Source organism: Anguilla rostrata, chromosome 6 (genome assembly GCF_018555375.3).
Source record: "Anguilla rostrata isolate EN2019 chromosome 6, ASM1855537v3, whole genome shotgun sequence".
In the NCBI taxonomy this organism is placed as follows: domain Eukaryota; kingdom Metazoa; phylum Chordata; class Actinopteri; order Anguilliformes; family Anguillidae; genus Anguilla; species Anguilla rostrata.
In genome coordinates this window covers 19,533,649-19,546,161 of record NC_057938.1, presented here as the reverse complement: position 1 = coordinate 19,546,161, position 12,513 = coordinate 19,533,649, and the positions used below count along the sequence as shown (strand labels likewise).

Sequence of the window (12,513 nt, the reverse complement as noted above, 5' to 3'; positions counted from 1 at the left end):
AGCATCTCTTCCATCTTTGATTCCACAAATTAAGAACCATAAATTCCCCCCATGGCAGAGAGATGAACTGGAGGCTTTGTTCCGCCTGGACTCCCCACCTGCTTCCTATAGTGGAGGAAGACTCATCTGCAATGCCAGTTTGGCAGCGTTGCCACCCTACGCAGTCTGAATCATTCTTCTATCTACTATCCACCTGACTGTCATATAGGCCACAATATTTCCCATTCAGACTTACTTTATTCTTATCATTTGTTTGACATTTTCAAGTGCAGTGGGGAAATAGCTGAATGGTTGATTCTATGTTCATTTTCACTCATTAGCTAAGGCTAAATCCATTGTAGCCTGCGTGATTACGAAGGCTAATACCAGGAGGCAACACTGTGGTCAAGACAGTCATATCGCTTAGTCATTCGAAATAACTGAATTGAGGCATCTTTATCTTATCACAAGTGCTCTAATTCACAGTAAACTATTATGCATGCATATATGAGATGATGAAGAGGTGGGAAAATATTATGACGGGCTTTATGCAGTCTAGACATTGTCTATCTCAATCAGACATCTTTGAGAGTAGCTTACACGTCTGATCGCCAATGTTAAATTACAAGACATCCACCAAATGCCCACCTGTATCTGATGTCTCATATTATGATATGTCATGCACAGGTATGTACACCTGCGATGTGCAGAATTTATTTGTCTTAACGCTAGCCTATCTTCGGCAGTTGTATCATGTCCAAGGCTAGCCTATTTAGGTCAGCACAGTAAGATAGCTGGATGTTCATGTTCGATGTTTGCTTACTTAATCGACGGTACATCATTAAACTCATTACAACTTTTATTTTTAAAAATACATTTTTAATAAATATATCATCTTATGACAAATGTTTTCCTTTTGCTTTCATTCTATTTCCCCCCTCATATCGATGACAGCCTTTTCTGTCTGGTGAAATGGGCGCGTCTTCCCACAGAGAGAAGGCGAACCGCTTTTAATTTCGAGGTACATCACGACGTAAACAGCTTTACATTTGAATCCGTCTGATATGCGTTTCCATTCACCCATAAAGCCAAGCATACATTTTATTATCTGTTCGTCTATTCCGTCTTATATCAATACATTTGTACGCGATAAAAGTCGAGGTGCACTGGCATACGCCTTTAATAAATATGTAGCACAATTCAATGCTGCAGCCACTGGAAAACTAATGTTTCGCATCTCGCTACTTGTACGGAGATGCATATATGTTTTCATAAATAATGCATCGTTTATCACACACAGAAATAACTCAGAATGTAGCCTACTAATTCACTTTGCATCACCAAATCGTCTGACGTGACGCCGTTGGAAACGTTGGAGTTGACAACTCAGCATATTGACCATAAAACCTCAGAGGTATTTAGATTCTGTCTTTCGATATTAAATTCCTGAGTAAACGTTTAAATCACGATAAGAAAAAACTAAGACAAAGCTGTGAATGGGAAAAGAAGACCGACGTTTTCATAGTCAATGTTTTAGTTCGATGATAAATAACAAACTAGGTGCCCCAGTTGTTTACCTGAGGGTACCCTGACGCCCTGACTCCAGGCTTGCCATCTCTACCTCCATTTTGAAATAAGAATAAATCTCAGAAACGTATATTATTTCGTAGGATGCAACAGCAAAATATCCCTGACTCTCTTTAATGTTTACGCCTATTTAAAATTAAAAACAGAACAGTCGAACTGAAATTCCAAATAGAGCTGCTGTTTTAACTCCCAACGAATGAATCTTTAAGGATTCGCATTTTGAAATCACACCAAAATAAATGATGGTATCCATATGAGCCCAGGCACAATGCAGATAGATTATTACTGCAAGCCATATTTGTCACACAGTTTCCTTCTTCCCATTACACGACAGTGCATTTCAGTCGCTTAAAAACCATGGCATTTAAAGATAAAGGTCGCAACGCACAAACATATTTTCAGGGATACATCTGTCGCAGTACCCTTTATTATTCCTGGTTCCCAGCCCCGTACGATATGATATGAGATGTCGACAGTCCCTGGGTGGTCAGAAAAACTAACCCAACCTGTCATGATACCAACTACCAAATTTAGGCTACATGTAATCGTTAAAGTGATAATATCCTCCAGACACAAAGGAGAGGGACAGTCTTACCGTTCTGGTGTCACGATTCTGACTGCAGTGGGTTATTCTGTGAGGCGGCTCTCAGTCCAGCCTCTGCTCTTGCCTCCACTGCCTATTTCTGTTGGTTCCGCTGAACTGAGAGCCTCTCTTGTCCCCAGCAGCCGGGCAGGACGTACCCCAGGCAGATGATTACCCGGGGCGGGTGTACGCCAGATGTGCTGTGGGGCCTGGTACGGGGTGGTTCGCCAAAGGGACCGGGGAAGGGGGGGCAATGGATCCGGGGCGTTGCGTGCTCCACAATCCACAAGGCAGAATCGCTCTGTTGATTGACTAAGGCTGGGATGCTGCGCGGCACTGAGGCGATGACATCATCAACGAGGGAGGCAGCAGCATCAATGCTGCAGAGAGAAAGAGAGAGGGAGGGGAAGGGTGAGAGCGAGGCTGGGAGAGAGATGAGGGAGGGAGGGTGGAATGGAGCGAGCACCCCCAGAGAAATATTCTCATACAAAAAAAAAACAGCAATTTTATGCCAATGATCAGTATGGTGCAAGTGTGTCCGTCTGGCTAGAGTAGACAGAAGCGTTTGAGTAAGTCAACATAACTCTTTCTGTATCAAACCTAAATTGGTGTGCACTCTGGTGAACTGTCCCTGTGTTTCTCTAGGCGAAATGTGCACATGTTCAGAGAAAAGAATAATAGTCTAAGCTGTTGTTCCATGCAAATAATGTGAGGTGGTCCAGTTTGCGATAACAAGCCTGATTTAAATCAGTTTTAAAATATAATTTTTTTAAAATGGTATAATCAAAGCACAAAGTGAAAAAAAATATAAGCATTTATTAAAATAAAGTAAGTATGCTGCACAAAGCCTTTTACGTGTGTGTTTTTCCATATTTTCTCGCATGGCCACCATAAACGCTCATTAGCCTAATTCAGAGGGGAGTATTGCAAGCTCGCAGACCACGTCTACGCCGTAAAGCGCAGGCCATCGTACGGAGGATCGCTGCTTTCGGGAATTTTCCATGCAATGCATGATCATAGCCTATTCAAAAGCCTATCAAAAATGTGACTTTGATATAAATCCCAGAAGCAGGAAAAATGCATACTTTGCATTTATTTTTCATTGTCTTTTTTGTTGCATTTATTTCTGTTTATAAGCGTTTATGGCTGTTCTTACACTACATTGTGGTCTCTGGGGTACTGTACTTCGTTATTTTTTTTTACACCCGTCTGTAATAAGAAGATTGAAAATGAACGCAACTTCTTTTAATTATAATTGATTGCAGTTAAAATAAAATCTAAAGTACTTATACAAGTTATGAACAGACTGCTTTTATAAATAGAGTTTGATGATTAATGAAATATTTTGCGACAATCTATTTTTGGTACAATAAATGTAATAAGTAATAAACGTAATATCAACATAAAACAAAAAATGCAGAAATAATTAGCATTTGAGTTAAACGACTAATAACAATTAAAAATTCCTATATGTATTCGTTCATACTAATACAATTGAGCAGTCTAACATATCTTACTGGTGGATATTTTATAAACAGCTTGATCATGTATTGCTTTGTCCAGTATTTTTCAACATAAAATGATAACATTCGTGCAAAGAACATTTTATGGACAAGAACGGTACATATGCGGCATTGAATGAGTTGTGGGTTCGTCATGTTTTAAATACACATATTTTGTCTACGTAGTCATGCCTATAGGGAAAAGTAAATAGTAAAAAAAAGTAAAACCTTTTTCAGCCAATCTTGATTTTCTGTAGGCTTTATATAATTTGCGGACCAATTACTAATCATGTGTGAGGTGCAAATCAGGTTTTACATCTTCTTCACCTTCACCTTCTATACATATTTTCTATTTACATTCTATATGTAGCCTACTGCAGATGTTACAACCATGGAGAATGGGGATAGACTTGCAGTTTCGTTGCTTAGCGATGTCTATGAGTAAGCAATGCAAGTCAAACCTATGCTGATTGCTGGAAGCTATGCTGGAACCAGGTGATAAATGATCGAAATAAGCATAATTATAACATGACGAAACCACAACTCGTCCAATCCCCGCCCAGTTAAGCCATGTCACTGTTGTGAATGACAAACTCCTGTGTTATAATGTCTTTTGTTTCACCAACACCCGAGTCATTTTAATGCAGTGAATAGGAACACTGTCGTTGTATGATCTTTCATGATTTTATTTTGTTTAATAAAACTTCTAAATAATTTTAGTGATAGCATAGCATGTATAAGATATTGAGCTACAGGTTTGATGGGAAATTAAAACTCATGTTTCACATAATAAACGTTTTGCAATGTTTTAATTTGGACAGAAGACAATTTTGAACAAATGTGAGCGTCCAGACTCAGTTTTTGAAAAAAAAAGTGACAACTGACTGCACCTCCTGCAAAAGAACATCTTGTGAAAAACATCTGATTAATATATCATAATCCTCATCTTCCATTGCAGCCGCAGTCTACCGAAATTGGCAGTACACCCTGCACTACGCGCACGGCTCATAGAGCGAATGAAAAGAGGTCATTTGATTGGCTACTGATAAATCCAACTGCACCACACCCGCTGAAAATATATTCAGTATAAGCCAGCCCTGTTTCCAGGTGCCACGCAATGTTTTGCCTAGTGAACTCCTCGTCCTGTCACCTGGGGGGGGGGGGACCAAGGATAGCGTGCAGACACAATCAACCCAGTAAGTCTGAACTCTCCAAGCTAACCTCTTTGACAGGGAACTTACTGCCGGCAACAACGGCTCCTTAATTTCTACTACAAATGATCCGATTTAAAATGTTCGCAATACAGTACTAAGGATTTCGCTGTCAGGAATACTTGTAGAGGCAGATTTAGCTGAGCCGTTAAAGGCTGACCCTTACTAAGAAGCTGACTGCCTGAGCTAGAGCCATTATACTCAAAGAAAGCAGAAGTGTTATTATAATTGGTCATGCTCTGTTTTTTATAATCATTTTCCACTTCTTCCACTGCTCTTGACTATAGGCAGTGACTCTATTATACCCTATTGTCCAAATAGTAGCACAGGATAGAGCTAGCTCCATTTGGAAAAATAGCATATATCTCACTGATGGCACCTGGGAGACAGTGGATGTCTGAAGTATCACAAGGGGATGCTAAAGCCGCCAAATTGAGCCCACCCTATACCCTGACAGGACAAGGTCAGTTGTATCCAGCAGCTATGGACTCTGTTGGTTATTCATGTGGTTATTAATTCATTTTATTGGGAGATTTCTCATAAATGTATGCACCTCTATAGTAATTGTTTCCAATAAATGCCTTAAAATATTTACATTTTAAGAACAGTTTATATGTTGTTTTATTAAAAAGTTAATCAGCTCTGGAATTGCAGAAGAAAAAGACAGTCACGCTCTTGGCAAGCAAGGTATTCAGTGTATCTGCTTGCATTACGCCACAAAATGTAAGGAAATTGCGTGAAGACTGCCTGACCTTTTCTTTTCTGATTCGTCAGCCCGTTCTTATAATTGTCCCTCCTTGCTAATTTTCTCTTGGAATCCTCTGACTGCGTATTGATCAGTTCTGCAGTGGCCGTACTTTAGAGAGGTGCACGTTCACGTGACCGCCCGTCACCTACGCCTTTGAAACGAGCCGCTGTGTGAGTCACAGTGAATGGCAAAATGATGACGTGCGGTTTGTGAAAAAAAAAGTGTGGCTGGGTCGAATCCATTGTTAATGTGGTTCAGTCACAATAGAGGGCAGTGGATGAGGACTGTCCGTCTGCTTCTAGAAGATACCATAGCTGGAACAGTCGAAAAGGGACACTTTTTTTTAACACTGTGCGAAAGACAGACTCTGACCTCACTGCAGGTGCAGGCAGCCCCCCCCCCCACCCTCCCTCTTTTAACTGTCTGACACCCCACCCCCCTCCCCCTCCTCCTGTAACTGTCTCTAGCTTGTCTCTGTCTCTCCGGTCTGGCTCACATGATAAATGAGTGATGTTTCTGAGGCTCCGGGATCTGGCGGGTGGGGACTGGAGCCATCTGATGGAAAAGGGAGCACAGAGCAGTTCCATTCAGACAAGCGGGGTGTGTGTGCATGCGTGCGTGTTTTTGTGTGTGTGTGTGTGTGTGTATGCACGTGTGTGTGTGCGTGTCAGTGTACATACTTGCCTTAATATGTGAAAAATAATTACATATAATTATCGTAATAATTATGATAGTTATGATGACAATAATATTTCATCATTATCACTGCAATAGAACTATCATCATAATTTTTATGATAACAAAACAACTCATAACAAAAATATTAATAATTATGCCACATAATTTATAGTTTGATCCCAGTTTTAACAGATGTTCACATTGTCCTCTTTGCTCCTGATGTTGATGGATCCACAGTTCCCAGCAGCCCTTTCTCCTGGGCGCTCCTTAAGGCGGGAGACAGGAAAGAGCGCACGCCCTGCAGCCACGCGGCTGGGACAGCGGAAGTGATGGGCGGACGGGGTGGGGAGGTGCCGTTTTCTGACTCATCCCCTGACCGTCTCGTCTCAGCTAAGACGAACTGAACCCTGAATAATTTAGCAGCAGGAGGAACTCACGCTTTGATCATTTGACGCGCTTTCTTAAAGCAACGCACCACTGTTTCTCAGTCCAAGGAGGCAGAAACATCTGCATGCCTGCAAGTGCATTTGCCTCAAGTATTCAGAGAAGTACTGTTCAAAAATGCAAGACTTCCCAATATTCCCCTTGAGGTTTATACATGTAATAATTCATACAATTTTTACATAACGAGGTAATAAGTTGATGAATTCCATGTGCATTTATTTCAGCAGAAATTAATAATGGATTCAGTTTGATGAAATTTACCGAATTAATCTACATTAGAGAGACTGATTCATGGGGAGGGGCACGATGATGCCATTGATCAGATTCATTTATCATCCTTGCCAGAAATCTGATGAAACGGGCATAAAACAGAAGCTGGGTAATGACTCACATGGAGTTGAGTCTGCCCATGACTCCCACAGCATAAAGCCAGTCCCCAAACCACTCCCTCACTGCCAGTGGCATATTTATTGTGTAGATCCAGCTGTGACTGGCTGGGCCCTGTTCATTCACAGCTGAACTGCATGCACTGAAGAGACAGAGGCAGGTACAGGCCAACAATCTTATTACTCTGACCGTACACTGACAAATATTTTACTTGAGACCTTGAAAATTGCAGGGCGGGCAGTCAGACACAGCAAAAATGAAATCACAGAGAGGGGCTAGCAGTAATGTGGTGAGGAGACAGAGACAGCATTCACCCTGCCCTCAATCTCATAAAGGAGGGCAAAATTGCACCTGATCCCAGTCGAAAAATCAGGAGCCTTCTCAGGAGAGAGGGAAAATCTTTTATTTATTGTGACGGTAAAAAATGTGCTACACACTCCCCCTGCTGGTAAGAACCCATAAATGCGTTTTTTGCTTTTTTTTCATTTTGGCTGTAGTGTCGACCCAGCAGATGCCATCTCTAGAGGGTCTGGAAAGGGAACTTACAGTTTCTGAATTCGGTGTTCTGTAGGGGTTGAGTTGGCATGAATCACCAACTCAAATTAGAGCCCCGCATACACAAGATCATGATTCATCAGAAGAACTCACTGCCTTCAGTTAATTAGCAGAGCACGTTCTCAGAAGTTGGGCAGACTTATCTCACATCTGTGTCAAACTATAAGATTCTACTGCAGCTGTAGTACTGATATTTATATCAATATTTCACAGGGATTCAGCCATAACGGACATTTGCCTGTATGTATTTGTATTTGATTCTAAATTAACTGCCAGGGTTCACAAACACAATCTGCAAGTACAGCAATCTCCGTACTCAATAAACATGGCAAACTGTATCTGTGAAGAATATCTATGCACAGTCAAAGTTATGGACTGAGTGAATCCAGGCCACTCTCTCAAATGCTATTGGAAAATCTTCAACTGTGAAAAAAGTTGTGACTGCTTGAGCTTGCCACTTTGACACAGAAATGTCCAGCATTCAGATACCTTGAATTTCCCTTACTCAGTAATCAGGTGAATTTTCAACTGCAAAATTGCTGGAGGGAAAACATCAAAATGGATCATCTGCAAGTAAATGGAAATACAGTAGTTTGTAGTTATTAACTTGACCCCAGGTTTATCATTTTAGGTTCGTGAGACTGTAACTGTGACAGATATTTGCAAACTATGCTTCATGACTTTATTCCATTTAAAATAAAGCTCTACCATGATATTTGCCCTTACATTTCTCAAGAACCTCAATCTGGCAGCACAGGATGTTTTAAAGAATTTGGACAAACCGGGTAATACTATTGACTACAAAGTAGTGAACGAACCGAACTCTTCACTTGTGGAAGAGATACGGGGCATCTGTGATGGGTCAGTAACACCGTGGACAGTCTACCATTAGGACACAGCCCTGTCCCCTCTCCCTGATAGTACTGCCTTCAACCTGGGGTCAGAGATAAGAGTTTGCAATACACCACTCATTCCAACTGAACGTCTGACACAGCCATATGTCCTACACTCTGAACCAGATGAGGCTGTACGGATGATTAACATTCACCTACCCCCAGGCTTCTCCAGCATCAAGCCCTGGAAAAGCCCTGGAAAAGCCCTGGACAAGCCACTGAAAAGTCCAACAGCCCACTTCTCACTCACTGGAGTGAACAACCCTCACCAAAAGGATTTCACGGGCCTTGTAAATGCAGAGTTATAGTAGCACTCAGAGAGTTAACAAGCCCCACGACTCTCCAGCAAACATTACCCCAGGACAGATTACCTAACTCCCCCTTTTAAAGCCAAATTTGGGAGTTCCCCTTGGTCTTTCTCCTCTCAATGGTAGGTGTTGGGCTCCACCACAGTACAAAGGCTACACACAGTTGAATGCATCGTACTTATTTACAAGCCAGTCTACTTATTGACTGTGGAGCAGGAGAGGTTGAGGTCAAAGTCCTTGCATCGACATGCGTACTAGACTGGATATAGCCACTTCTCACGAAAGTGAGAGTGTTGTCAGACAAATACAACTTGTTTTTTCCTGTTGAATCGATTCTTTTAGCGGATAACACATCTGTTACCCTCTAAACAACATCCTCTGAATTTCTTTTCGTCTGTTTACTGCTGTTGATGTCCGCCCCTCTTTCTTCCAATGGCATCAGACATAGGAACAAGAGCAAGAGCACTTGCATTTGGCTGTAGTTCATTTCAATACCTCAAATGCGTTCATTATGAACCTGCCAACTGTTCCCACAGCACTACAGGGCAGCATGGTTAACAGTAGCCTCATCTGAGGAAGAAGGGGTTTCAGTCAGCAGAGTACTCGCCATCTCAACAAGCAACAGCCCTTGGTAAATGGTAAATGGACTGCATTTATATAGCGCATTTATCCAAAGCGCGTTACAATTGATGCCTCTCATTCACCCATTCACACACACATTCACACACTAACGGTGAAAGGCTGCCATGCAAGGCACCAATCAGCTCATTGGGAACAATTGGTTGGTAGGTGTCTTGCTCAGGGACACTTCGACACGCCCAGGACTGCAACCCTCCGACTGCCAGACAAACGCTCTTACCTCCTGAGTCATGTCGCCCCTATCAACCAGATCTTCTGGTTGATAAGGCACCTACGGTCTATAGTCCTCAAGCACAATGACTGTACATCTCAACTGATGGACAGTAGGGGCAAGACAGCATGCTAGTCAGTTCCTCAGTTGATAGAATACATTATAGTGGTGTGACAGACCGGCAGATCTTAAAAATGTGAATGAAGAAGTGAGTTTTAATAATGAGGCATCTGTATTTGTGTTTAAATACATTTTTTACACATTTACACACTTCCTTGTGAAATTCTTTTCACTTAAACATTACATTTGATGGGTTTTCATTTGTGGGAGACCTTGTGTTGTAGCATAAGTGTGTAAGCACCGTATGTGCTTCAGGTCTTTCTGCTCTCTGCCACAGCCAGTCTGAGGCACTTTTCCCCTACATTATATGGAAACTTTGTCAGGGCGGTGGAAAGCATGGTGAGGTGTGCAAAAAGGAGTGGTCGTGTCTGAAACAGCTTAGTTGGCTACTATTAAGTATATAAGTTGAGTAGACTGGATGAGAAAGTTAAGTAGGCAAAATTTTCTTTTTCTTAAAATTAATGTAGGTTGAAAAAATTTAAACCACAGAATGGGATGGTTTCATTGTCTTGACCCAGTTGTGCAAAGACATAGATGGAGCAGGTGGAAGCAAGGTTGCGTATCGTTCATCACAGTCACCTGACTTAAAGGAGTACCATGGTGGTTGAACGTGACACTTCCCAGTTGTCTTCAGGCAACAACAAAACAAATGTGCATAATTTTTTTATTCTTCAGTCATTTCAATGTACTTTAAACGTAGTTTTTTCTAAGCTAATTTCCCACTATAAATTAGGCGAACCGCTGGTGCGTGTGAAATGATGCACTGTCAGCTTAGCCTATGATTGAAGACCGTGCCGATTACATAGTTACCAATAGCCTCTTTTGACTAATTTCACAGAGCTAGCTGTAGTAATCAAGATAACATGATACTAGGTAGCTGACTGTACAGTTTTGCTAAGTGCAGTTTGCCACTTAGTCTCATAAGCAACTGAGCTACTATGTACATTGCTGAAGCAACCTCAGCTGCAACGTAGCACTAGCAATGATTACAGAACAAGGACCTTTAAGTGAACTACGTAGCAATTGCATTGTAACGGATTTTACGGCGTGGAATAGGATGTTACGTATTCGGACTAGAAAAGACTTTCTCAACCGTTGAAGCGGATTAACGCATTTTCAAATACAGACGACATATATACTTTCTGAGTTCTCAATGCTCTTTGCAAATAGCACATAACAAGAATGTGAAAATCACATGGATCCTTTAATCCATGAGCCTCACCATAGTGAATTTTCAGACCCTAGGGAACCTTACATGATCTCTGGACACTTGTAACCTGTAACAGGAAAGTGCTCTAGACAGCCTGAAGCAAAATCAAGGTTTGCATAATCATTCCTTTTATTCAGCTTAAAATTATTTTTTGATTACAACTGTATGCTTGGAAAACTCAAAATAACTTCTTTTTCTTCTTATGGGCTGAGCGAATCTTTCTTTTTGTATGTCTCACGGACACAGCCATTTAGCTTCTTTATGCCCCACATTATTCCAATGTAAGCTATTTACAGAATATGATACATAGAGCATCTGCTGATAATAATGTACTGTACATATAGAATTTAAAGTACTACACTTGTCTGTCATGTTCTCGGGGATGGTGACACGGGCCTTGGGGCGTCACACGACCTCCCTCCTGAACCACTAATTCCATACGACCACAAAACTATGATGTCCGTTCCTAAAGAGAAAACATTCTTATCGCCAACTAGGCAGCACTAGACTGCATGTTCTGGGTCACGGATGGCTGTGTGCAAACAGCTGGTTATAAATTACCCAACTGCCCCCTCTCCCCCCTGTTACCCTGTTCTGTGTTCTGTGCCACTCATAACATTGATCTCAAAGATGTATTACATTCATACACAGTACCACAGCACTGGTTTATTATCCAAACTGTTTCTCCAGTGGCTCTTGAGGTTCTTATTTCAGCAGACTATAACAAGCATATTCAACCTGCCATCGTAAACCCCATTGTTGCAATATATAATAATAATAATGATGATAAAATTGTATGAATCTGCTAGGCACTGTGCATCCATGTTTAGTATTCATTGTTGTGTGTGTGTGTGTGTGGGTGTGTGTGGGTGTGTGCGTTTGTGTGTGTGCATGCGTGCATGCATTTGTGTGTGTGCGTATGTGTGTGCGTGTGTGTGCATCCTGCTCTGCCAATCACATCCCAAGTCCCTATAAGAGGGCAGACTCACCAGTTACCTTAATAACTGCAGGCCAAATTGACAGTAGGAAGATCAACAGAGCATCTTTTGTACGAAACCAAACTCTGAGGATATGATAGTACTAAGAGGGAAGGTGACAATCTCTCATTAGGCAACCGATCAATAGTACCATTGATCAAAGCGATCTCAACACCATACAAAGGTCACAAAATTGATCCCTCCACAGGCAAACATCATTACGTTCATACGTCTGTGAATCCTGTGGTAAAGTGCATCGCTCACAAATCACAACAAACCAGATAACCTGTTTCTGCATTAATAACTCCATCTGTTAAACTTACTATGGCATCCCAAACAGGTATGAAGCATTCCACCACACAGTGTATCTTCAAAAACCAGTAACTGTGGGAATGTGTTAATAATGACATCTTTTCAGCTCTGTTAATCTTTAAAAACCAAACTGTGGTTGTAAAGTTTGGCATCAAGTTACAGTTTTGTG

The 12,513-nt window shown here is 41.4% G+C and overlaps 1 protein-coding gene across 22 annotated transcripts in view; it reads right to left on the bottom strand.

Moving 5' to 3' along the window:
* kif1ab (kinesin family member 1Ab) overlaps positions 1 to 2,497 on the bottom strand; it is a 62,092-nt gene extending 59,595 nt beyond the window's left edge. For 16 of the 22 annotated variants that reach the window (XM_064338892.1, XM_064338901.1, XM_064338902.1 and 13 more), the window contains exon 1: positions 2,162 to 2,496. The gene's annotated coding sequence lies outside the window, so the exon portion shown is untranslated. Of the gene's footprint in view, positions 1 to 2,161 lie in introns of all 22 variants that reach the window. The other 6 variants (XM_064338884.1, XM_064338888.1, XM_064338886.1 and 3 more) reach the window with 1 other exon arrangement.
* Positions 2,498 to 12,513: the final 10,016 nt, after the last annotated feature.